This window comes from Artemia sp. Qi Xiang Cuo, chromosome 16 (genome assembly GCF_049724085.1).
Source record: "Artemia sp. Qi Xiang Cuo chromosome 16, ASM4972408v1, whole genome shotgun sequence".
Classification (NCBI taxonomy): domain Eukaryota; kingdom Metazoa; phylum Arthropoda; class Branchiopoda; order Anostraca; family Artemiidae; genus Artemia; species Artemia sp. Qi Xiang Cuo.
Window position 1 is genome coordinate 63,051,980 of NC_142809.1, and position 9,005 is coordinate 63,060,984.

At 40.4% G+C, this 9,005-nt stretch overlaps 1 pseudogene; it reads right to left on the minus strand.

Moving 5' to 3' along the window:
• Positions 1–805: 805 nt before the first annotated feature.
• LOC148943183 (serine/threonine-protein kinase ULK2 pseudogene) lies at positions 806–2,270 on the minus strand (annotated as a pseudogene).
• Between the last annotated feature and the right edge of the window lie 6,735 nt (positions 2,271–9,005).

The following is a 9,005-nucleotide window of genomic DNA, read 5'->3' on the forward strand; positions in this document are numbered from 1 at the left end:
CATTGCCTTGGTCATGATGTTTTTTATAATCTGCACAGTTTTCTCGGCGAGTCCATTGGACTTGGGATACCCAGGGCTAGATGTGCTCAGTGAAATACCCCAGGCTGTGGCAAAATTGATGAATTCCCTGGAAGTAAACTGAGGGCCATTGTCAGACATTATCTGGGACGGTATGCCATGCCGGGCAAAGTGGGCCTCGAGTAGCGTTATAACCGTGTTGTACGATGTTTTCGCAAGTCTGTCAACTTTGAAGAAACTGCTGTGATAATCGAAAGTTGCTAAGAAACTGGAGCCATTCTATTCAAACAGGTCAGTAGCGATCATTTGCCAAGGGAGCGTTTCTGTGCTTTGGTTGATCATCGGCTCCTCGAGTTCAGCATGTGCTTGGAGCATGTGTGGCATTTTTCTATGTACTGTTTGATGTCTGCGCTGATGCCTGGTCAGTACACTAACATCCTTGCTCGCTGTTTGGTTTTCTCGGTTCCAAGGTTGGCCGCATGTAGCTGCTGGAGTGTGGCTAACTGCAGGTTCTTGGGAATGATAAATCTGTCTCCCTTGAGAAGAATGCCTTGTGAAAAACAGCTCGTGTTGGACGTTCCATTAGGTTGGGATGTTGGTTGGGCACTTTTTTCAAGTACTCGGCCAGCCCTCTTGAATCGTTTTGACTAGGGTGCTCAACGTTTCATCCTGTGTTGTTTCCGTCCGTATCTGCTCAAGCTTCTGGTCACTGGCTTGAAGGTTCCGTACTACGTGATGTACATAGATATCCAGATCTTCTTCCAGTTTTGAATCTGTATCGCTAGTTTCAATAGACTTTGTATAAAAGAAAAATAGCATCGTCCCAGTTGCCCGCCGTCCTAGCAAGAATGCCTTTCGCTCTCCAAATTGCAATTTCCTTAATAAAACAATGGTTGAACAATTGGTCAAACTCCATCCTATCTTCTGGGGCTTTCTTTAAGAGGCCATTAATCAACTCTGAGAGCTCTCGAGAGGTTCCACTTGGAAATTTTATAATTAAATTCTCCTTCATTCGGATACTTAAGGCACTAAATGGAACCTTTCCAGTTAGGCATTCATGAATAATAAGCCCCAGACACCATAAATCTGACTTAGCACCATATGGTTTCTCATCGAATACTTCAGGAGCCACGTAGAGAGGAGTTCCAACACAGGATGCAGCCATTTCTCCACTCATGAAAAATCGCGAAAGTCCGAAATCACCAATTTTTATTGTAATTTTATATGCTTGTGGCAGATCTGCTGAATGTTCTCCACCATGAGAAAGAAGAATATTTGCAGGCTTCAAATCTGTATGGACAATCTTCATAGCCCGTAAAATCTTCATGGCAGTAGTCAATTGTCCCAAGAAGATCTTGATTGTATCTTCATTCAAACATCCTTTAGCTTGAAGATAATTCTGCAGATCCCCTCCATTGCAGTATTCCAGAACCAGGAATACATGATCGGTAGTTATCACGTATTCATAAAGGGCCACAATATTTGGGTGACGTTCTTTTTTTGTTAATTCGTCAATTATGCAGATTTCTCTTGTCAGGCATATTGCTGACATATTCCTGTTGATGGCCTTGACAACCACCTTCACATGTTCTTCCTTTTGGTCCCATCCTTTGAATACTTTACCAAATGTTCCTTTACCAAGAAAACTGCTTGGGTTATGATCATATGCGTAGCTGCCAACCTTAATTATCATAGTTTTAGTTCTTGTAATAAAATGAGTATTTAGAATTCATATGTTTAAATCCCTACAACCTTAAATCCCTTCGAGTTGCGAATACTTCTGCTCTGTCTTGCTGAGCGATCTCGATGCATACGCTGTGACCTGCCCTTCCGAAACAAGGTGGGTGCCGAGTCCGTGGCTGGAGGCGTCAACAATGAGTTCGACGTTCTTGCTCTGATGGTTGAAGAACGGGGTGTTCAACACTATAGAGCGTTTCAGGTCCTCGAGTGTTTGGGTGTGTTCCTCTGACCAGATGAATGGGTTTGCTTTGGTCAGGTCACGGAGTGGTTTATTTTTTGTGGATAGGCTTGGTATTTATTTGGCGAGATAGTTGATCATCCCAAGGAGGGTTAGCAGTTCTTCTCGGCATGATGGGTTTGGCATGTGGTTAATGGCGCGAATCTTTTCGGGATCTGGCCGCATCCCCGTGGAGCTGATTATGTGTCCGAAGTAGCTGACACTGGAGGCCGAAAACTCGCACTTATCTTTGTTGAAACGGACACCCTTAGCTAGGGCACGTTCGAGTATCGCTGCCAGGCGCTCATCGTGCTCTTCTCGCGTGGCACCGTACACGGTCATGTCGTCAATGAGGATGAAGAAACCCTCTAGGCCTTCAAAGGCATCTTCCATCCTCCTCTAAATTCATCTTGCGCTGAGATGATTCCGAAGGGCATTCGCTTGAAACGATATCTTTCGTATATTGTGCTGAATGTTGTGAGGTAAGACGAATCTTCAGATAGCGGAATTGACCAGTAACCGGAATGGGCATCAAGTTTTGTGAATATTTTCTCTCCGTATAGCTTGGAGGTGACGTCGTCTAGAGTAGGAATGGGATAGTGGGGCCGTTTGATGGACTTGTTTAGGTTCACAGAGTCTATGCACAATCTTATGGTCCCATTCTTCTTCTCAACCATAACCATCGAATTGACCCACTCTTTTGGGGTAATGACCTTTTCGATAATCCTTAGATCTTCTAGGTGACTGAGTTCTTGTTTGAGTTTATCCTGCATGGCCGCGGGAACTCGTCTCGCTGGGTAGACAGTTGGAGTGGTATTGTCTTTTAGGTATATGTTGCATTCTCCTTCGAGTTTCCCGATTCCTTTAAACACTTCTTTGTGCTTTTCCTTCAGGAAGGGTATTGTTGAAGATGTTGAATTTATATTCAGGACCAGCTTAATCAGGTCCAAATCAAGGCTTGAATGATAGCCTATGATGGGGGCGGCTGATGTTTCTACTACAAAGAATCGTTGCCTGCTGATGAGGTTATGTTTGTAGCTTCATTATAATTTGCAGACTCCAGCTACAGGGATCCTTGCTCTACAGTAGCTGGTGAGGTGCTGGCTTGTGGGTTTCACGGTGGGCTTTGGGGTGATGAGGTCAAAGTACTTCCTTAGAATGATATTGACCTTGGCCCCTGTGTCGATTTTGAACTGGACAGGGAACTGATTGTTGATGATCAAGGGTATCACTGCTCAATTTCAAGAAGGTTGAACATATACAAATTCTAACTTGTGTTTTACATAATAATGTTGCCTAATATTTTTTGAGAACTGAAAATCTGAGTTCAGTGGTTCAGTTGCACGATTGTTCAGTTACACGGTGGTTCAGTTGCGCGGAGGTTCAATTACAAGATGGTTCAGTTGCACGGGGGTTCAGTTACACGGGGGTTGAGTTAAATGAGGGTTCAGTTAAATGGGGTTGAGGTGCACGGAGGTTTAGTTACACGAGGGTTTAGTTAAATAGGGTTCAGTTGCCCGGTGGTTTAGTTGCACGGGGGTTCAGTTGCTAGGTGGTTCAGTTACACGTTCGTTCAGTTACAGAGGTTCAGTTGCTTGGGGTTCAGTTACACGCATACCCTTGACAGTGTATTCAACGTTAAAACTTCTAGGAGGCCAAAAACAAAAAAGCAACAGCGGTCACCCAAGAAACAGCAAATGGCAAGAAAAAAAAGAAATATCAGGAGGCAAAATTTTCAGACTAAAGAAGAAATTGATAAAATGCAATCAACAAAATGCTGGAAGACATTTTAAGGATAAATTTTGCTCTAGAACAGCCAAAGCTGTATTAATGGAATCGCTGTCAAAGTAAGCTATTAATAAATTTTGAACTAGCAAGCAAACAGTTTTGCTGATTTTTCTCTTTTGTCAGAATATTCACATCTTTAATATTCCATTTCAAAAATCCTGTCCCTTAAAAAATTAAATGTTTAAATAGGAGTTGGGGAGCATTCACTCTTTTTTGTTTTTTTTTCATTTCTATTGCTTTAATGTAGTTCTGAATAAAGTTTGATTTTTAGCTTTTAGTTAAACTTTAATGACAATATGTTTTATTTGTGTTTTTTTTTCTTATTGCTTAGATTTATTTATTCTTATCTTTTGTAAAATTTGGTCCTGAAATCTGTTCATATGTGCTCTGATATCCAGCCCTTAGAGCAGGATGGACTGTTATTTTATATATATATATATATATATATGAGTTATGTGGGGGTTTTGGGCAGGAAATGTTACTTTAATCTGTAGGGAGCTTTAAAATATAGTCTTTTAGGTTACAATGCTCATGTTGTAAGGTAGAGCATACAAAAATCGAGTGTTTGATCCACTTGTCTGTCCAGTTCAGAGTTGAAATTTGGGAAGGAGTTTTGTTGCTTTTATATTACGCCGTTTCTTCTAAATTAATTGGGACCAGGTCAATTTGCGGTCTTCTATTTATTAGCTGGGACTCTCACCAATTGGTGAGAGTTGAGAGAAGTAAAGTTGTTGAAATTGTATGTATACTCATAAAACTTTCTTTTTTTAGGTATTTTTCTGGCTCTCATTTCTTATTCATTCAAATGTAGATCAGAAATATTAAAAAAAAATGAAGGGGCATCAGTTCACAACCAAGGAGAAAACGCTAGCTTTAAGTTTATGCCTGAAATCCCCCAAAGTGTACAATTTTTACAGGAAGCTTTTTATTCTTCCAAGTTGAAACTTGCTGCTAAAATGGTGTCAGCTAAAGAAAGTAAATGCAGGACTGTGTGATGGCCTACTAAAGGTTTAAGAAACAGTAACTAAAAACTTACCTGAAAATGAGAAAAATGTGTTATTGTGTATTAACCAAATGGTACTCAGTGAAGCCTTTAATTACAATTGGTATATGTATAAAGTTTCAAAAATATCAGGACTTTGGAGAAGAAAAGGGAGAAAATATACGAGCAAATACAGCCCTTGTTGCCATGATCCATTCAATGTGAGGGGACTGGAAAGTTCCAGTAGCTTACTTACTGAGCTTCAACTTATGCAAAGCAAATAAGCTTGAAACATTTGTGAAAATTAAGCTACACGCCATTGGATTAATTCTCTGATTATTGATCACAGACCAAGAATCAGATTTTGTGAAATTGGCAAAAATCCTGGGTGTTAGCCAAGAAAAACCTTTTGTCTCAGCTAATAATAAACTCAAGACATTTTTTATAATTTAAAAGAGAATCCTGACACTTAAGGTAGGGTTCGAAAGTTATATACCATCATTCCCAAATCGGCCTAGAAGTTGGTGCTTCCCGAGTTGAAATGGCAGGTAGTAAATAATGGGCATACGTGCATTTTGTAGAAAGATCAATGAGGGGTGGCTATGTTTTTCATGGGGATCGCGTCTTGACAACCGATCCAAGCGGACAAAACAGCAACACCGGTGCAAAGTCAAATGCAGTGTTCTTGGACATGATTTCATTATACCCGTCGGCAATGTTTCACTACTCTTTGCCGTGTGGGAACTATCAATGGCTTAAGAATCCTTGTGAGTTCCCCGACATTAACACTGTCGTGGACAATGGGCCACAAGGATGGTTCTTTGAAATTGACGGGCATATTCCACTGGAGCTTCATGATTCAGTCAGAGATTTTGTTTTTCCCTGTATCAATCGACCAGTGAGCAGGGACTCACTGAGCCCCTACAATCGACCATTGGTTGAGGATATGGGGATGCACTGGGCCCCCTCCAAGCAAAAACTAATTGCAGATCTGGACCCTAAGGAGAATATCGTTGTTCACCATGTGCTTTTGCACTGGATGGTGAACAATGATTTTAAGATCACCAAAATACATAGGGTCCGGCAATTCAGTCAGAAACCCCATTTGAAGACGTTTATCGACATTTTTGTTGATAAACGCTCTCCGGCAAACAGTAAAGTAGAGAAGGAAATGTACAAACTCATTCTAAATTCAGCGTTTGGCAAAATGTGTGAAAGCGTACGGAACAGATCTCGTTGCGACGTCGTGACTGACCCTCAAGAATGTGCACGAATTATTGCCGAACCCAATTTTACATCGTTCACGAGCAGAGGCTGGCATGGTTCTTCTACACAGTAAAAAGAGAAATATGGTACTGAAAAAGAATATAGCAGGAGGTAGTTCAGTACATGAAATTTCCAAAAAGCTCACGTTGTCGTTTTTTTTACAATGTGTGCAAGGTGCAATGGCCACGGGAGGGGGAGGTTCAAGTTTACTATGGGGATACAGATTCTCTGCTGTTAAAGGTAAAAACCGGTTCAGTTGCACGATTGTTCAGTTGCACGGTGGTTCAGTTGGATTCAGTTGGGGGATTTAGAAAATGGGGAACACATCAGCTGGCGGATGGATTTCACCAACTGTAGTCCGTCCCTCTACCCCGAGTTGGTGAAACGTCAAGCCCCCAACCAACTACTAATGTTAAAATCAGAGACGAGGAGTTATTTGATTTCCAGGGGGGTGTTCCCGGGTCCTAAAGTTTATTGCATAGAAACTCATAATAGGGATGTAAAGCAGGCGTGTAAAGGGGTGCCTATATATTTTGTAAAGAGCAATTTTAACATGAGTGTGAACAGAGACTGTGTAGAAAGTGGCTTAGTGCCGAGAGCAAAAGTGCTTGCAATTCGCTCTCTACACTATAAAAATTATACTGTAAGAGTGGAAAAAAATGCAATGTCATGTATATCCGACAAAGTCTATGTGTTCGAGAATGGTGTAAGTGTACTGCCACATGACCACAACCGTATTTCAGACCGAGTTGAATGCATAGACTATAGCAAACAACTTGGTCTGAATAATTTAGCCTAACCACTAACCCAACCTAACCACTAACCTTTCATAAATTAACTAACCCAACCTAACCAGTAGCAGCAGCAGCAGTGAGGACAACTATTGTATACAGCACCCACGGGGGTGGGGGGTCCCGCGCGCGGCCATCTTTCGGATCCCAGGGGGTGGAGTGGGGGGGTCCCACCCGCGGCCCCGGGGGGTGGGGGGAGGGGTCCTTTTAAATTCATAATGTTCAACTGTGCTATTTTTTTTAAAAGTTCCAAGTGTTTTTTTTTCAAGTGATTTACTGTACAAATAGTGTGTGTGCTAATGTACACAAATGTGACCCTGGACAAAAAAAGTGTGTTTTTTTATGACAATAAGTGTTGTTGTTGTTGTTGTTCTTGATGAACAAAAGTGTTTTTATAATAAATGTTGTACATAAAGTGTTTTTTATGTTGTTCATGTTTGAACAAATAGAGTTTCCATGTCAAATAAATAACCATGAAATATTTCTTTTGTTGTTCTTGTTAACGTATTAGATAGATCTATGGGAAAATTATTACTACTACTTATTCATTGGATAAGCATGATTTACAGTTAGTTGTAGTCCGACAGTTGTCAACAGCAGCAGCAGTAGCAGCATGTATCAATTTAAAACACCATTCAGATCGTTTCTGTGCGGGCCGTCAATGTCGGGGAAAACAACACTTTTAGCTAAAATAATTCAAAATTGTAATAAAATGTTTTTGGAAAAACCAAAGAAAATTTATTATTGCTACAGTATTTGGCAGGAGTCTTATGATCAAATAAAAGCCATTTCCACAACCATACCAATACAATTTATGCGGGGACTTGATGTTTTCAATAGTATAGAACCAAACTCGTGGCTGATTATTGATGATTTGGCTGAATCCATTGAGCAGTTCTCACAGGAAATGCTACAGCTGTTCACTGTTCGCTCTCATCATGAACAGATTTCCATAACCCTAGTTCTGCACAATCTGTTTCATCAGAGCAAATGTATTCGAACCCTTGCTTTGAATTGCACCATCTATACCATCTATCGAGTTGTTCGTGATTCTAGCTCACTAATAACTCTCAATAAGCAAATATACCCCGGCGCCCCTAAATTTCTTCTGTCAGCTTACACTCAGGCGACAAATAAGCCCTACGGCTACATTTTGCTAGATCTTAATCAGAGCATGCCCGAGGATCTACGTGTAGTCACCGACATTTTCGACAAAGAAATTACAGTATATCTTCCGGTGAACAGTAGAAAAGGCTATTAGTTGGCATTATGACACTGAAGAAACTACACGAACAACGGCATTTATTTTCCGTTTTAGGCACTTCAAAACCTCCACTCAGGAAGGCTATACTCAAACATGGTATTGACAATGATTTAATTAATCTAATATCTGAACTTTGTTTAAATTTAACTGAGGGCAATGTACACTTGCCAGAAGGTGTTAGACAACAGACAAAGCAACATCGTTCCACTGTGAGCGCCTTGGCTTGCAAAAACAAGGGAAAAATTTTTAAAAGAAAACGTCTCCTTCAAGCGGGCGGTAGCTTTTTTACACTTTTACTGCCAATAATTACAGGACTTGTAAACAGTTTTCTCTAGAGAATGGCTAAACCCTATAAATTGACACCTTTTGAAATTGTCCTCTCGCCCGTCGAACATTTTGAAGACAATCTAAGCAAATTCATTAATAATGAGAATATTGCCGATGACAAAAAACTGCTTTTACTTCAAGATGCATTGCGATGGAAGCACAAACATAGACCATATCGTGAAAGACCTGCCACCGTTGCCTTCACAGATCTCACCAAACGGAAATCATCTCCTCATGATTCTGCAGCAGTGTATCAAAAGGAGAAGGAACTAAATTCTATAGTGTTATCAATTGGGAACCTATTGCTAGTGACCTATCGAGAACAGAGTAAAAGAGTATTATCAAATCTCATGTTGGAAACTGGTGGTGATGATCATGAAGTTCAAGTCGACAGCGCAGGGAAACGAATGATAATTCAGGGAAAAAGTTATAATCTAGCTGATTTAATTTGTGATATGGTGACGAATCGTAAAGGACTTTTATCATTTGACAATAATCTATACATCTTTCTAAATGTATCAAACTTTCCAAAAAGTCTTATTGGCAATAAGCAAATTCTAAAGAAACTAAGAGAACATAGTCCTCCAACAACGCCAACACAATTTAAAAAAG